The sequence below is a fragment of the Pogoniulus pusillus genome, chromosome 22, assembly GCF_015220805.1.
Source record: "Pogoniulus pusillus isolate bPogPus1 chromosome 22, bPogPus1.pri, whole genome shotgun sequence".
In the NCBI taxonomy this organism is placed as follows: Eukaryota; Metazoa; Chordata; class Aves; order Piciformes; family Lybiidae; genus Pogoniulus; species Pogoniulus pusillus.
This window is the reverse complement of record NC_087285.1, coordinates 20,148,921-20,165,857: the sequence shown is the minus strand read 5'-3', so window position 1 is coordinate 20,165,857 and position 16,937 is coordinate 20,148,921. Positions and strand designations below refer to the sequence as shown.

At 46.9% G+C, this 16,937-nt stretch overlaps 1 protein-coding gene and 1 long non-coding RNA gene across 4 annotated transcripts in view; one reads left to right on the top strand and one right to left on the bottom strand.

Annotated features, from left to right (window-relative positions):
- The first annotated feature begins 2,589 nt into the window (after positions 1-2,589).
- The window catches only part of CNOT6 (CCR4-NOT transcription complex subunit 6), a 42,222-nt gene continuing 27,874 nt past the window's right edge, over positions 2,590-16,937 (top strand). Inside the window, exon 1 of one of the 3 annotated variants that reach the window (XM_064162113.1) lies at positions 2,590-2,731. The gene's annotated coding sequence lies outside the window, so the exon portion shown is untranslated. Of the gene's footprint in view, positions 2,732-5,108; positions 5,132-16,937 lie in introns of those variants that run through there. The other 2 variants (XM_064162110.1, XM_064162112.1) reach the window with 2 other exon arrangements.
- LOC135185395 (uncharacterized) lies at positions 4,330-16,664 on the bottom strand. Its single transcript, XR_010306467.1, has 2 exons — positions 16,303-16,664; positions 4,330-5,088 (listed from the first exon to the last, which is right to left on the bottom strand). It is a non-coding gene; the product is annotated as an uncharacterized LOC135185395 (long non-coding RNA).

Below are 16,937 nucleotides of genomic sequence, written 5' to 3'. Positions count from 1 at the left end.
TGACCTTGAGCAACAAGAGCACTTGCACGAACTATATCTGCCATGCGAGACAGACAAAATGAAAGCGGCTCATATTACACTCTCAGATCTCATTAAGCACCCAGACCAGAAACACCGATACTGGCACTGGCCATCTGCTCCACTGTTTGCCTGGTTACAGGTCTGATAACACTTGCAGGGAGCAAAAGTTAATCATACGTACAGATGAGCACCAGCACTTCTGCACAGGAAATTCAGCAGAGCGTAACAGCTAACCCCCCCTCCCCCCCCCCAAAAAAAAACCCCAACCCACACACTTGTTTTTATTGCATTCTGTTGTTTCAAACCACACAGGCAAGCTGGCAGTTCAAAGAAAAATTACTGACATAAAAGGCCATAACTTTAGACTCTCCAAATATTGACACACCTCCTCCCTACCCCTCCCCCCCCCCCCTTTTTTTTCTTCCTGCTTTATAAGTAACCTGTGATCATAAAGCCAATTCTCTTCAAATGTGCCAAATGTCCTGCTCGTCTCTCTGTAACACAGAATTATTGTTAATTGCTTCAAAATGCTTCCCCCTCCTGCTCTTTTTTCCTTATCTCAGTTATTTGAGAATCACTGGTGCTCTCTGCCATTTGGTCTCCACTTGCAGCCACGGAGGCCCTTGCCAGCAGACCTTTCCAACTCTCCTGTAATATTACCCCCAGCATCCATCCCCGAGGAACGAAGCTTCCCTGCAAGCGTTTTTCAAGAGCCCTGTGATCAGCTGAATTTTCTTTGCTGAGCAGCAATTCCTGGAAAATCCTGCAACGTATTCAAAGACTTTCCTACTGCTTTTGGAGAATTAGCTCTGGGCAAAACGATACAGTCTACTGAGGCCATATCTGACCTAGAAAGTATTAACTGAAGAATGTGCAGGACAGCTGGTTATCAGAGAGGGGGCGAGGGGAGGGGGGCAAAGACATGCAGGAGAACGACATGTAGAGCTACTCGAGTTAGTTCTGAATGACTGTCAGCTCTCCAGAGCCAGCCAAGCCCGGGAAGCAGATAGGGTGCTACTGCCAGAGCCTGTGCAGCATCCCGCAGCGCAGCCAGCTCAGATATCTCTAGCGCAGGACTGCGCCATGCGGCGAGGAGATAGTTTATCATCCCAGAGCGTTTCAGATACGTGATAGCATAAGGCTGAATAAAAATCTGAGTTATAGCACCCTTATTTCCAACACAGTGCCAAAGGGCTCAGCCTTTCAGCAGAGGATGTTCTGTGGCAGGGCTTGTTATGCAGCGTACCAGGGTCATCCTTTTCAAAACGCTGCTCTGGGAAGAATGGTGGTCCTCAGAAGCATGCCCAGGCACCCACCTCCTAGAAACTGCTTTTCTCCTCACAACCAGGTTGGATGGAGTCTTGACCAATCTAATCTAGCAGATGTTCTTGCCCACGGCGCACCACCAGTGACATGATTACACGACCTTTAAGGTCCTTTCCAACCCAAATCGTCCTGTGGTGATCCTATGTTACAAAGGAATGCCTTGTCACACAGCCGTGTCAGTGTCACTTATTTCCAGCCACACATCCAGTTACAGCTAAACAGATGAGGCTCAGATTCATATTTAGCTCTCCCAGTTCAGAAATAGGGTTGTGTATCTGGGATAACGTCTACCTCTTTACGATTCCTTTTGATGAGGTGCTCCATACCGAGCGCATGTTTGCTGCTGCATCCCCCACCCAAACGCTTGACCATTTAAACTCTGAGAAAGCAGAGGAAATAATTATTTGAAGTCATTATGGCACTTCCCAACCATCACTTCAGGAACCATCCCTCCTCTTCCTGCAAAAATCTTCTCGCAGAGGGGCAGCAACAATAACACTAAAAAGGAGGTTGTTTCCTTTCCCCCCGTATTTTGGTACACATCCATTCAATGGGTTCAAGGAAGAGGATGATGTGAGCTGTAACCCGAGTGTCACCAGGGTGCTGCTGGCCATTCCGGTGGCCATTTCGCGATAAACACCGCCGGTGCAAACGTCACAGCGAAGGATCTGGGGCACGGCTTTGCTACTAGACAAACACAAAAGCTGTCCTCTTCCTTAACGAGCCTCCAGCGCCCCGTCCACATTTTGGCTCAGCACACCCACTCCGAGTTGGGGTTCTCGATCCGGACGTTGGCAAGCGAACGCTGGGGTTGTTTTTCCAACAAGGGACCGTGAATCAGGCTTCCCGGACTCCTGCTGGAAACCATTTCCCTGCCGTCTACTACACTGCTCTGCGTTCAGCGGAGACGTAACTTCCACACACTCATCTGCCACCCTCCCCTCCGTCTGTGCCCGCTCGAATCCTACCGAGGTGCCCCCCAAACCCTCCTCCAAAGGACTTTTATCACCCCTCGGATCTCCGTACCCAGCTCCACCGCGGCACCCCTGACCCTTCTGTCCCCCCACCCGCGGGCACCCCTCAGCTCGCCACAGCCTTCAACCCCCGCCGCCCGCCGCGATCCCCCCCGCGTCCGCGGAGCGTGCGCCGAGTGCCATCGGCCTGAGCAGGCGGGGCGGAGGGAGAGGAGGAGGGCGGAGGAGGAGGGCCGGCCCGCCCGCAGCCGCTGCCGCCGCCAGCGCCGCCATGATGCTTGTTTGCTTTCAATGAGTGTGAGGAGGAGGCGGGGGGGAGCTGCTCTCCCGTCCGGCCCGCGGCAGGAAACAAAGAGCCAGGCAGGCGGCGGAGCGAGGGCGGCGGGGGGACGGGGATGCTGCAGCCACAGGTAGGGGCGGCCCCCGCCGCGGGGGGCGGCCGTGGGGCCTCGCCTGGAGGGGGGGCTCTCGCTGGGGGGGGCAGCACTTCGCGCTGGGGGAGTGGGACACTGCTATGGGGGAAGGGATCGGCGTTGTTACAGCGGGGGCGGGGAGCCTCCCTCCGTTTTTTTGGGGTGGCTCCCCTATGTCGTGTCGTTTGGAGGTGTCATATAGGGGGCTCGGGGGCTCGGTCCTTCTCTGGGCTTCAGGGGGCTCGGGGGCGGGGGGGAGGGGGGAGATGTGTGCTCGGGGGCGATGGAAGAAGCGCTGGGCCCTGGGCGGTTGTCGTTGCGGGGATGGCCGCAGGAGGCTCCGCGCCCCGGGGAGGCGGCTAGGAAATGCCTGGTCTCACAGCGGGGAGCGGCGGGCAGAGGGGGCTCCGCCATCGGGACACTTGCCCGGCCGGAGGCCAGTAAACAGCCACCCGGCGTGCGAGAGAGCTGGGCCGGGCGGCGCCTCGCAGGGAGCAGGCTTTATTTGCATCGGGAAGGCAATTAAGAGGAATTAGTATAATAGCATCTGGAAACCTGAAGTTTGTTGTTGTTGTTGTTGTTGTTTTTTTCCTCGCTGTGCAATCGAGTTTAAAATAATTAAACAAAGGCAGGGGGAAATGACATCAATCTGGTAATTGCTCGTCCACCCTCGGCGCACGGCTTCCCTGTGTCTCTTGCCTCGCCGGAGGCCGATTTGCCTCCCCGTGAGAGCACACAGAGAGGGGCAGGCAGCGCTGCCTGTCAGCGGAGCGCCTCGTCCTGCTCCGGAAGGAGCTGCCGTCAGCTGCCCGCCCCGCCGACAGCGGGAGCCGCGGCCTGGCTGGCGCTGGGGCCCGAAGCGGCCCCTCGCTCGTTCCGGCGGAGGGAAACGGCGAGGCGAGCGCGGCCCGTGATTGCCAGCCCCGGTGGCCAATGGGGGAGGGCGGGGGGCGGGCCGAGCGCTGGCACGTGAGGCGGCGGGGCAGACGCATGCAGGGATAAACAGAGGGGAATTGGAGCGGGCGGGCCCGGGGGGACGGCGCCCCGGGCTGGGGGGCTCGGGCGGGGCAGGGAGCTCAGCAGTGATTCCTCCTTGGCAGAGCTCATGACGGGGTGGGGCGGGGGTTAATCTGTGTTGCGTTTGGCCTACTCCGGGATAGGTGTGTGGGGCCCAAAGACCTGAACTGGGTGTAGGATGCCTGCGTTGTGTGCACCCTTCGGTCAGCGGGGCGCGGGGTGGCAGCTCCTGGACTCGCACAGAATCCCGAGTGGTGGGGGTTGGAAAGGATCTCTGGAGATCATCCAGGCCAACCGCCGTGTTAATACGGGATCACCCAGAGTAAATCGCCCAGGAACATGTCCAGGCGAGTTTTGAATGCCTCCAGAGACACTCCACAACTTCTCGGGGCAGCCTGTTGCGTGCTGTGCTACCCTCGGTGCTCACCCTCCATGATGTGCCTGCATGCTTGCAGGACAACTTTTCTGTCTTACTATGGAGAATTTTAAGCAGAGAATCAAGCAAGGCTTTAGACACGTATATATCTAATCTATCTATTTATCTGTCTGGCTTGATGATCCATGCATGTCATGATCTGTATTGCATTGGCAGTTTTCCCACTGGCATTAAAAATTCATACCAAATCTAGTTTGTGCAGTACAAGATGGATATATTCAGAACAAGTACAGTAGAACCGAGGTTTTTCTTGGGGGGTTTATTAAAATGCAGGTACCTGCATTTCCCCAAACGCATAGAAAATGCTACTTACTGAAAGTAGAAGCCCACAGATGGGTATTTGCTTTGTAACTAGGGTTGCACATCGTCAAGGGTTTTTTTGTTGTTGTTGTTGTTTGATTTCTGGGGCTTATTTTCCTAATCTAGATTTCACCACAATGGGCAACTAATTCAAAATTCAAGGGATTAAGAAACACCTGCGGTATTTGCCTGGCTTACATACAAAGATGTGCAAGTGTTGACCTGTAATTGTGTTGTATCTCGCATTTTTTTTCCCCTTCTAGAGCAGGTCTCCTAATTGGGAATTTATCAACATTTCCACTGGGGTAATTTTACAGGATTATCCACCCTCTGTTCTTCCTGCTGGTTCATCTGGACTCTGTGGAGTTTGCTGCTAGCAATGAAGCCTTCTGTGGGGGTTTTACTCATGCTATTACTGAAATGGAGCCCTTGGCGTTTGGATTAACTCTTTGTTCACTTTTCACCTGAATCGCTTGGATCAGTCCGTTTGCAGAAAGGATCTTACCATGCAGCTTTTTTCCATTTGCATTTTGAAGCTGATCTCTGAACACGGTCTTGATGTGTTCAGGCTGTTTACTTTGCTTGCATTTTAGAGGAAGAACTGAAATATAAAGATAGATGAGACTGTAATACTGCATGGGCAGGTAAATACTTCTGATGTCTTACATATGAGGACTTGAAAACGTGCTCACAAATTGAATAAGCATGCTGCCTTTTCAAGGTAAAAACATCAGTAAGATCAGCCTGTACTAGATGTTAGGAACACGTTCTTAATAAGCAAGTACAATGCTCCTGTCTTTAAAATGAGGTCAAATATTCCCAGGATTGAGCAAACTAAAAATTCTTTCCCAAGGGATGAACAAAAGCATCTGTTTTTAAAAGCATGGCAGTCCTGTTAATCCATCACCAAAAAAAGCCAAGTAATTTTGTTTGTAGTGCAGGGTGTCTTATTATTTGGATTACCAGTGAGCCTAGGAGGTTTAGATTTTCTGGTCTTGGGATGTAATTTTGGCTGTGCACATGTGCAGTCTGGAGCATTACATCCCTGGCCCAAAAGGCAGTGCACAAACACAGAGTATCTTTATGAAGGAAGATGCCTTTCAGTCTTCAGAACATGCAAGAATTGTCACTTAGTTCCATAGGTGGTGTTTTTTGCTAGGAGAAATCTTTAGCATCCAAGGATTACAGCTGTGTGTGATGAGCTTGTAAAAGCTACCGCTGACCCCAAAACCCTACAAGAATAATCTCCACCAACCCCACCTCTAGGTTTTAGTCCTGGTTGCATAAAATGGAGGTTGACCCTTACCCTGCTGCATAAAATGTGTTTCAAGGTTTAGTCAATCTGCATGTTGAGATCTGCACACTACTTTTGGTATCTAAATACTTGCCTCGCATTACTGAATCCAAATCTAAATTTGGATTTCTTTGTGGCATGATTTATATAAAAAAAAATTGATATAGAAATGGCTCAAACTGAGGCACTGCAGGGTTTCATCTGGTTTGTATTCCTTCTTCAGTGCTGGTGCTTCACACTTGGAGGTCTGATTATTATACAGTATCCTGCAAGATTATTAGCATTGTACTAAGTGACATAATTTATGTTCCTACATTGAAATTGGATTGTGAGAAGTCCAATCAACGAGGAGGCTTGGCATAAGCTTGGGGACCTGCACTCAGTTTTTGCATTGAGTGATTTCTGTAGTTGAAGTGTTGAGGAGTTTACAAATGGCTTAGGCAGGTCCTATAGAAAAAGCTGTTTAAATGCTTAACGTGTGCTTTTGAGCTACTAATTACACTTCCAAGATGGTGCTTATTTAAAGAAACAAAAATTAATTGGCAACAACTCTTTTTCTTTTGTAAGACTGCAACAGGAATCCTTTTGTTAATGCCTGGGAGGGCTTTTTTTTAAGTGAAGGAACCAAGGAGGGCCTAGGAGCAGAAAATATATAGAGGTGTTTGTTTCAGAACTAAAACACTTGCAGTTAGCATTCCATTTTGTGCTGTAATGGAGCTCTGCAGGAAGAGATTGATTTTTTTTGTTCAGTTTGGGTTTTTTGCAGACTGGGAAAGCCATTGGGTATGTTATGGAGGCTGCCATCTAGCCCTAGTGGTCACAGCCTGGATGGTTTAATACCTCTCTTGTGTGTCTGAGTTCGTGATCCGATTTGCAACCTTTGTTCTGCAAGTGAGGTGCTTTCCTACCCTAAGAATAACCTCAAGTTTCTATCCATTTCGTGTTAGCAGTATCTCCAGAGGCTCCCTCAGCTCTAAGCTTCTCCCTCTTCTTAGCAAGGCAACAGTTTCAGTCTGGAGATTGGGGGTTTCTAGAACATGCTGAAGCAATCTTGTGTGATAGCTCATGTCATTATAATGAGTACAGCATCTTGCCATATTTAGGAGACCATGAAGTATACCATAATTTAGCATGCTGCACGTTACAAATAATCTGAGCAGCTTTACTGCTTGAGCTATTTTGGAGTATATTGATGAACGAGGCATGGATCTTGCAAGTTGATCTGGCTTAAATACTGCTCCACAAAATTATCTCCCTGCATAGATCAGTTTGCGGTGTCTGGGATCAGGGGCAAAAAAAACCCAACCCCCGCAACAAAACCCTTAAAGCTCTGGCTGCAGTTCACAGACCCTTTCATGTGCTTTTTGGAACAAAGGAACCCGTGCTGAACCAACACCTACAAAGACAGGAAGGCTTGAAACTAAAACACAGCTAGGTTTGAGCATGCACTGTCTGCTGTACATCATAGAATGGTTTAGGTTGGAAGGGACCTCAAAGCTCAGCCAGTTCCAACCCTTCACCATAGGCAGGGACACCTCTCATTAGAACAGGTCGTTCAAGGCCTCATCCAACCTGGTCTTGAACACCTCTAGGGAGGTTGTGGAGCACAGAATCACCCAACGTGATCAAAGATCACGTTGGGTGATTCTGTGCTCCACAACCTCCCTGGGCAGCCTGTGCCAGTGTCTCACCACCCTCACTGCAAAGAACCCTTTCCTAATATCTAGTTTAAATCTCCCCTCTGCCAGTTTAAACCCATTATCCCTCATCCTGTCATTACAAGACCCTCACTGCAAAGAATTTCTTCCCAACATCCATTTTGAATCTCCCCTCTGCCAGTTTAAACACGTTCCTCCTCATCCTGTCATTAGAAGACCTTGTAAATAGTCCCTCCCCAGCCTTCCTGCAGGCCCCCTTCAGATACTGAATATTACAGGTTAGAACAAGGAGACAGCATCCTAATGGCTGAACAATAAAAGGTATTAACATGTCTTAGGCTAAAGTAATAATAAACACATGCTAATATTCTTTTAAAGTAGTTCTAACAGTTGTCCACCCAAGAAGAGCTTTGCCTGACAAAGTGAGGGTTCAGTGGACTAAGAGGATTTTCAGTGCTGCCTTAATGTCAGTTCTTCTATATCACAGTATCACCAAGGTTGGAAGAGACCTCATAGATCATCAAGTCCAACCCTTATATGTAGAGTACTTTGAGGAAGAAGAGCTTTTAAGAAACAACTGATGGATGTGAAGAATAATTAAAGCTAGGAGGCAATTCTTGCTTTGCTGGGGAACATCATGAAAGATCTTCCTCTGGAGATTTGAGAACAGGTTGTACAGTAACTGTCAATCATTGCTTAGATGCTTTTTTGGATGGGGAGCAGTGGGCCAAACCCTGTGGCTTCTTCTGCCACGGTATAGGAGGATTTTTGAGCAGTGGCAGAACTTGGAACGCTGCTGCTTTGGTTGCACGTTGACTCCCTATAACCTACGTCAGTACAGCTATTGTCAGTAGTGCTGAAAACCAACCAGTGACGTGGCTGCAGTGCTGGGACTTTTTTTAAACCCCCAACAATGAACTCCCACTTTTCTTAGCCCAGTATCATTGTTGGTTTTCAGCATTGTCTCACAAAACAGCTGCATCAACACAGCAGAGGGAGGTGATGAAGTGGAACATGTGTCCAGGAAAGAAATTTTGAGCTGGCTTTGCTGCACAGTAACATGCTTGTGGAACAACATTCTCAGACTTGGTTTAATTTGAAGTAAAAACAATCTATGAATAGTTTGGTTGCTTCTATCAGGATGTGGCTAGCTGGGTAGAGCATGAGCAGCATGTGTGAGTTCTGTAATACCTTGAAGTTCACTTTAGCAACTCTGATATTAACAAGTGTTTAAATCTCTAGAAATTTGTTTTTGTTTGAAGGCAGAGACACTTGGATTTAGATAACTGGCATCTCTTGTCAAGCTCTTGTTGAGATCTATAGCAGGAATGCTGAAGACAAGCTGATGCCCAAAGCTCACTTAGAATAGCTGGGTTATCTCTGACTCTGCGGCAGGGCTAAGAGAACGTTTTGTGCGGTGATGTTTTCACCCACAGAAATAACAGAAATGTGGCAAGTATTCGGCAGACACATAAAGGAAAATGTGGTGAGGAAGGTTGTGGTGTACATGCCAGTACTTAGAATAGCTTACTGAGTTGGACCAAGATAAGAAATTGTACAGTAGTTACTCTGAACAGGAATGAGTGTTCTGTGTACCGTGAAGAATCATAAATTCTCAAGTATGGTTGTCTGGACGGAAGCAGTGCAGCGAGAGTTGGTATTGCATTAACACTTTGGAGCACAAGACCATTCTCATTAGCTCCCTGAAAACACTGTAATCCTTGGTCTTGCTGTCTGTCTGTGCATTTTTACAACTTGTAGCTGTATATTTTACAGCAGAACTCTTAAAGTTGATCTTTTAGGTTCCGTCTTAACTCATACAGCGTAATTCTGTAATGCAAGCAAATTCTTAAAGCAGTGAAGTGAACCTAACTGATCTTTTAATGCATTGGCATTTCAGAATGCACTCAAATAGAGAATGCAAAAATCTGAGTGTTGTTAGTACTCATTAGCTAGCCAAAGTGTTTCTAGGGATACCAGTTAAAGGTCAGCCTTTGCTCTGCAATTTGGTTTGTGTTAATGTTTGTTTTGTGTACAGCAGCCTTTTACTATAGGCTTAATTACATACAACTGCTGATAATTAAGAACTGTTCTAATAATCTGGAGTATGTCTGTGCTACACTGAGTATATTTGAAAATAGCATGCAGGGTGAGGGGTGGGAATTTGAGTTCTTCAGCATGAGTCAGATAAAATAGATTCATCTTACAGGTCCATCTAGAAGATGGAGCAGTCAAGAACCTCAGTGCCGAATTGTGACTTTTGCATTCTGACCTTTTCAGTGTTCTTTTGAAGCTGGTTTTTATAGCAGCTAGACATGGAAGTGAAAACTGCTTCTGTGCACTAGGGAAGCTATGGGAAAAAAAGTTTTTCCAGCCTTCCAAGGTCTAGGGGGTTACATGTGCACCACTGAATTAAAACAGTGGGCTGCAGGTTCCTCATCTGGTGGGAAATTGTGAGTGGAATGGTTGGGCAGCAGAGGTTTGGAAAATGGCAACCTCCCTACCTCTTATGCCTTATGAGGCACTTAGTGCCATGGTCTACTGATTGGATAGGTTGGACTGGATGATTTTGGAGGTCTCTTCCAACCTGGTTGATTCTATGATTCTCTGCCAGATACCCTTTAACCATCCACTTCATGTCTCTATAAACAAATAGTTAAGAAAGACAAAGGAAAAAAAATCAAATATCTACAGATCAAAACTTGATAATGTTCTGAAAATTATTCATCAAGTGGGTTTTGGTCTTTAAAGCCTGATCTAGTCAGTGCTATATAGTTCTGCAGTCTCATCAAGTGTTCCTGATAGGAAGACAGCAAATACATTAGTTGATACTAACCAGGATGCTTTGCTTTTCTGAAGTTGTGGGAGGGTTAGGTCTCATTTTGGTCATAATACCTACAAAGCTGTAAAAGTTCTGCAAACTCCTTAAAGAATATTAAAGCCTTTGTCAACTTCAGAGTTTTCTGCAGTAGAAGTTAACACATGCAAAAGCAAATCATTAAGTTTGATTAGTCACATTCCAGATCCACTCCCATGAACTCATACATACAATCCATATTTGGTGTTTATTCCTATGTAGTTGTAACAGAACCATAGAATTGATTCAGCTGGAAAAGACCTCCCAAGATGGAGTCCAACCATTAATGCGTCTTCGCATCCCACTGCATCATCTAATTGTGAGAAGGAGGAAGGGTAACTTATGGGGTTTTTTGGTTGGCAGCCATGAAATGTTCTACTTTTAGAAGGTCTCAACAGAGGATGAAACATTACTTCCCTGATGAAACCATTAAATCTTAATATGCTAACAGCCACTAAAATGTGATCCTACCAAGTGAAAAAAGCACTTGGACTGAATCAGTTGACTTTGTGTGGACTCAACAGCATTTCTTTTATTTATTTTTTTTTTTAATGTAGGTGATTCCAACATTAAGCTATAAATTGGGTTAAAGGGATCCTGACACTTTCCCACACGTTATAATTGAGTGTCTTGGGTGCGGGGAGCATTCGAGGACTCATTCTTGTGCTGCTCCAGTTCTGCCTGCGCACACAGCTGTTGGTGCCATCTCTCCTCACACTAGGTAAAAAGAATCATAGAACCAACCAGGGTGGAAGAGACCTCCAAGCTCAGCCAGTCCAACCTAGCACCCAGCCCTAGCCAGTCAAGTAGACCATGGCACTAAGTGCCTCATCCAGGCTTTTCTTGAACACCTCCAGGGACAGCGACTCCACCACCTCCCTGGGCAGCCCATTCCAATGCCAATCACTCTCTCTGACAACAACTTCCTAACAACATCCAGCCTAGACCTCCCCTGGCAAAACTTGAGACTGTGTCCCCTTCTGTTGCTGGGTGCCTGGCAGAAGAAACCAACCCCACCTGGCTACAGCCTCCCTTCAGGTAGCTGCAGACAGCAATGAGCTCTGCCCTGAGGCTCCTCTTCTGCAGGCTGCACCCCCCCAGCTCCCTCAGCCTCTCCTCATAGGGTTTGTGTTCCAGGCCTTTCACCAGCTTTGTTGCCCTTCTCTGGACACCTTCCAGCACCTCAACAAGAATTTTTTTTTCCATTCACAGCATTTATTGTGAAAAATTCAGGTGCTACCTTTTGGCTAATTCCCATTTGGAGTTTTCCCAGGGTTCTTCCCCTCAGTACTATATCCTTACCCTAAAAAAAAATCTGCTTGAACAGTTCAGCCTCTAAAAATAAAATACCAAGAGTGTTTGCATAAGTCAACAAATACTAGGTATTTACATAACAGACTTGATATTTACCTAAAAGTAGCATACTAGTTGGGGGAAGGCAAAAAAAATCCTGTTTTCTTGTAACATTGCTATTTTCTTTGTGTATATTTCAAGAGAGCAGTCAAGTTCACTCCTACAAAAGGTTGTGTTTCAGTGGATAAGCAACTCCTCGAATTTCTGTGAATTCAGCAGCAAAGTATTTGTCATTTTACTTCTAAAGTGCTGTAGTTTGGTTTCCTCTAATTTGAGGAAGCTTCAGTTATGGGTTTTTTTTGTCTTTTAGCTGGTGGCTTACACCTGCGTCGCTGAGCTTTTGAGTTATCTCCCTGCACAGTTGTGTGTTGTGGCAAAGTGTAACCAGAAGCTGTAGTTCAGAGCAGGATGCAAGCATTGTTCCAAATTGTGGTCTATACCTGCCTGGGCTAGGGGTGGGTAAACCCAAAAATGAAGTTGTGTGCTCCAGGTTTTGTTTTTCTAGAAGAACCCAAAGTTCCAATTTGATAACTTTCTGAGCAAGGTATCTGCAGAAATAAGACTGACATGGCCAATATCAGACATACAGGAAACACACCTGGAGTCATAGAAGCAGTCAGGGTAGGAAGGGACCACCAGGAGCAGCCAGTTCCAACCTCCCTGCCATGCCCAGGGACACCCTACCCTAGAGCAGGCTGCACACAGCCTCAGCCAGCCTGGCCTCAAGCACCTCCAGCCATGGGGCCTCAACCACCTCCCTGGGCAGCCCATTCCAGCCTCTCACCACTCTCATGCTCAACAACTCCCTTCTCACATCCACTCTGACTCTCCCCACCTCCAGCTTTGCTCCATTTCCCCCGCAGTCCTCTCATTCCCTGTTATCCTAAAAAGTCCCTCCCCAGCTTTTTTGTAGCCCACTTCAGATCCTGAAAGCCACAAGAAGGTCACCTGGGAGCCTCCTCTGCTCCAGCCTGCACAGCCCCAACTCTTAATTCCCTAAAGTCTCTGCTAGCATAGGGATGTTCTCAAAGAATTTGAAGTAGAGAGTTGAGCTGAAGTACACTGAATTTACTTCACATGCCATTGGGTTTAGCTTGCTTGCTTCCTTTCCCTGTTGTAGTATCTTTCCTGTGAATATTTTCCCCATCATTTTTCAGTATTAAGGTCACTGTCTAGTTTTCTTGCCTGTGCATAGTATGAACTGAGGATAGAGTCATTGACTCATCAAGTGTGTAAATTCTATAGGGAATGACCTTTGTCATAAGCCTGTTGGAGCTTCTTTAGCTTTCCTGTGAGAGGACAGATGTTGCACCTTGTCGTCCTGGCCAGGGACAGTGTCTGTTTACACACAGTTGTTAAACACAATCACCACATCTTGTACCAAACACCTGCCTGAGCCAGGTTTGCACTGAAAAGCAGATGGCACGGTGACCACAGTCTACTGAGAACTAGTTGAAACCACACAGAACAAAAGTCTGGAAGATTTGGATGTCTGGCCCTTTGCTTGGAGAGTCACAGAGTTGTCAAGGTTGGAAGAGACCTCAAGGATCATCCAGTTCCAGCCTGCCATGGGCAGGGACACCTCACACTGGATTCAGGTTGCTCAGAGCCCCATCCAGCCTGACCTTAAAAACCATCCACAGATGAGGTTTCCACCACCTCCCTGGACAACCTGTTCCAGTGTCTCACTACCCTCATGGTGAAGAACTTCTAGGGTTGGACTCAGTGATCTCTTGAGGTCACTTCCAACCTCTGATGTTCTGCTTTTCTGTGATTCTTCCTAATCCCTGATCTAAATCTCCTCTATCTTAAATCCATTCCCCCCAGTCCTATCACTACCCAACACTCTAAAAAGTCCCTCACCAACTTTCTTGTAGGCTCCTTTCAGATACTGGAAGGCTACAAGAAAGTCTCCTTAGAGCCTTCTCTTCTCCAGACTGAACAACCCCAACTCTCTCAGCCTGTTGCTTCATTTGTCTGTACTTCAAACTGTTTGAGTGAGATGCCACAAGGGACAAGAGGGTGACAGCAGTAAGCTTGATTTGCTTTGGAAAAGCATTTCTGTAAGGAGTGGGTCTTGAAGCAGCAAATCTTAAGCTTTATGGCAAACACCGAATCTTTTCCAAAGTATAGCAGCTATCTCTTAGATGTGTTCCTCTTGAAGAGGGTCACTGTTTGAAGTTTAAAGTTTGTGGTCATTCAAGTGAAGCCTAACAGGAGAAAATGAGGCCAGCATTTCTGATTAGCCTATACATTGCTGGAAGTGCTACAGCTTTAAGTTATCTCAAGAGCAGCGCACTTTGACTTCAGTTAGGATTTCAGACTTTGGTCAGTGTTACTATTTAACTAATGCATGGATGAGGGTAGCTGGAAGCAAGATTTTTATTTCCTGCTGTGCAAAAGGAGATCTCAGGTAGGTGTGGCCAGAAGGACAATCATGTTCTTGTCCTGTTTCAGTCCCATGAACAGCTGTGCTGCAAATCCACACATAAAATACTGCTCTACAGGAGTAACAGCAGTACAGGAAGCCAGGCTTCTTCAGGTGGTTTTTTCCCCTTCCCTTTTAGCCTTTGGCCATTTCAGTTCTCTTCGCCATAGAATCAACCAGGTTGCAAGAGACCTCCAAGCTCATCCAGTCCAACCTAGCACCCAACCCTAGCCAGTCAACCAGACCATGTAAGTGCCTCAGCCAGGCTTTTCTTGAACACGTCCAGGGACAGTGCCTCCACCACCTCCCTGGGCAGCCCAATCCAATGGCAAATCACCCTCTCTGTGAAGAACTTCCTCCTAACATCCAGCCTATACTTCCCCTGGCACAACTTGAGACTTGTCCCCTTGTTCTGTTACTGGTAGAGCTCCCTTTTTTAATCAGCCAAGTCAATGCTGATGCAAAAGTGTAGAAGAAGGGTACTAGAGAGGAAAAAGCTGGAGTAGGACTGGCTCAGTTCTGCTTTGTGCATTGTAAAACCACAGGGCAAGTGGCTGGTGTGGGAAAGTGAGGAGGATCCTAAATTAACTTTGAATTCAAGACATACCAGGCAATATAATAAACACTTAAAGTGGTGGAGAAAGTCTTTGGAATGCATTTTCAAATGAAACTTTGGGTTACATGGAGAAGAGCCTGCTTTAATGTGGAGAAGAGGAGGCTCAGGGCAGAGCTCATTGCTGTCTACAGCTCCCTGAAGGGAGGCTGTAGCCAGGTGGGGTTGGTCTCTTCTGCCAGGCAATCAGCAACAGAACAAGGGGACACAGTCTCCAGTTGTGCCAGGGGAGGTCTAGGCTGGATGTTAGGAGGAAGTTGTTGGCAGAGAGAGTGATTGGCATTGGAATGGGCTGCCCAGGGAGGTGGTGGAGTTGCCATCCCTGGAAGTATTGAAGCAAAGCCTGGATGAGGCACTTAGTGCCATGGTCTGGTTGATTGGCCAGGGCTGGGTGCTAGGTTGGACTGGCTGAGCTTGGAGATCTCTTCCAACCTGGTTAATTCTATGATTCTAAGAGCTTCAAGAGTAGCAGCACAGGGGTGCAAATGAACAGTCTGGGAGCAGCTTCCAGTACTAGGGTTTGGAGAAAAGGAAAAAAAAAGTCTCTCCTGCTAGCATTTTCTTACAAAATCTTTGAGCAACTTAATGGTTTATAATTAGTAGGTAGCCCAGTAGATTGCTTTCTATCCTGCTGCTTTTCAGCAGTGCAAAAGTCATTTATTTGATAAGTAATCCTGTACTGCATCAGTAAGTGATCTTGTTACTTCTAACTTTGTTAGATCTAGATTTGTCTGCTTCATTCCCTGGTTTTAATTAAAGTAGCAAGACATTTGAGTAATTAGGCACTTGGGTGTGGTGCTACTTTGTTTACTTCCTCCTCCTGGTTATCTCCTCATCTATATTCAATTTATTAGTGATAAGTATTAGCAAGTAAAGGGGTGGGGAAGAGAGAAGTCAAAGGAAGTCATCAACATATGAAGAAGCTTCAGAGCCTGAGTTGTAACTCTTCAGTATAGTGATCTTGAGGCATTTCTCAAGGGCCTCACACGTTTGTAAATAGTGCTGCAGTGTAAGTATTGAAGCGACCATTTCAGAAGAGTTGCTTACATCAGATAAACTTGCTTAAACTAACCCACACTGCTCTCACTTGGTTGTTGTTTGCTGTAAAGCTTTGGAATTCAGGTTTGGTTTGCTTAATTTAAATCCTGGTGTGGAAGAAGCTGATGGATCTAGGAGAGTTTTGAAGGCAAACTCGATATCTACATTTAGAGTAAAGCTAATACTGTAAAAGATTGATGGTACTTGGCTTACAGGAGTTGTCTACTATGTTTAGCTTTGAAATAGTTTATCTGTGGTATTAGAGAAAGCATTCCAGGGAATGAAGAACTGCTGTAGCATTTTCTGATGGTGTTCTTACTGCTTGCTCTCAAAAAAACAACCAGCTTGCCTGTTTTGGTTCAATCCTTCTAGCAGCCAGCTTCCAATCTCATGGAAATGGCAGAAGGACAAGAAAAGTCACCGTTTTTCCTGCCCTGTCAATCAAAGCAGTTTCCCCAGACTATCACATCTCCAGTTGAGAAGCATTATGAGGAGTTTACATAATGACCTGGAGTGTTAATTACTTCACAGTCCTGCTTCCACTCTACACACACTGGTGGGGTTAGAGACTTACCATGGCGAAAGTCCTGTTAAGCAGTGGTCTCTTCATTCTTCTACAGCTAGCAGCAGAGCTAAACCAGCTTGGTCTTCAGGCAGCTCCTTTGTTTCTAGGCCACCAACTCCTCCATACCCTTAGTGGCAAGGGTGCTGTGGCTATAAGTACCCTTGAGGAGCAGAGCAGCAGCTGCTGTGTGGAGCAGCACTCCCACTGTTGGCACTCACACCTCTTCCTGCCCAGGACACTTCTCTCACACAACACCTAGCCTGGCTCTTCCTCGCCTGGCTGCTCTCCTTGCTTTAATTCAGAGAGACAGGCAGCCCTTGGTACAGGTGCACCTCGACTGGGAGCATTTGGCTTTGGCTCTAGTGCTCTGTTCCCCAGCAAAGCCAGAGCCAGGGCTCCATCATCCACCTGCTGCATCAGCCAGATTTGCCTGCTCTTTTAACAGGTTGCCATCATTTGACTTTCCAACCTCCCTGATCATCATCATCCTTGTCCTGCACCTTTCACTGAAGGATCTTGTCTGCCCTGCTCCCCTTTGCCCTGTCCTGCTGCTTTCATTTGGGTATGCTCTATGCAAACAAGGGTTTAAAACTGGGTCTGCAGCAGAGGCTTGAGAGCAAGCCCCTTTTGTCAGACCCTTTGCA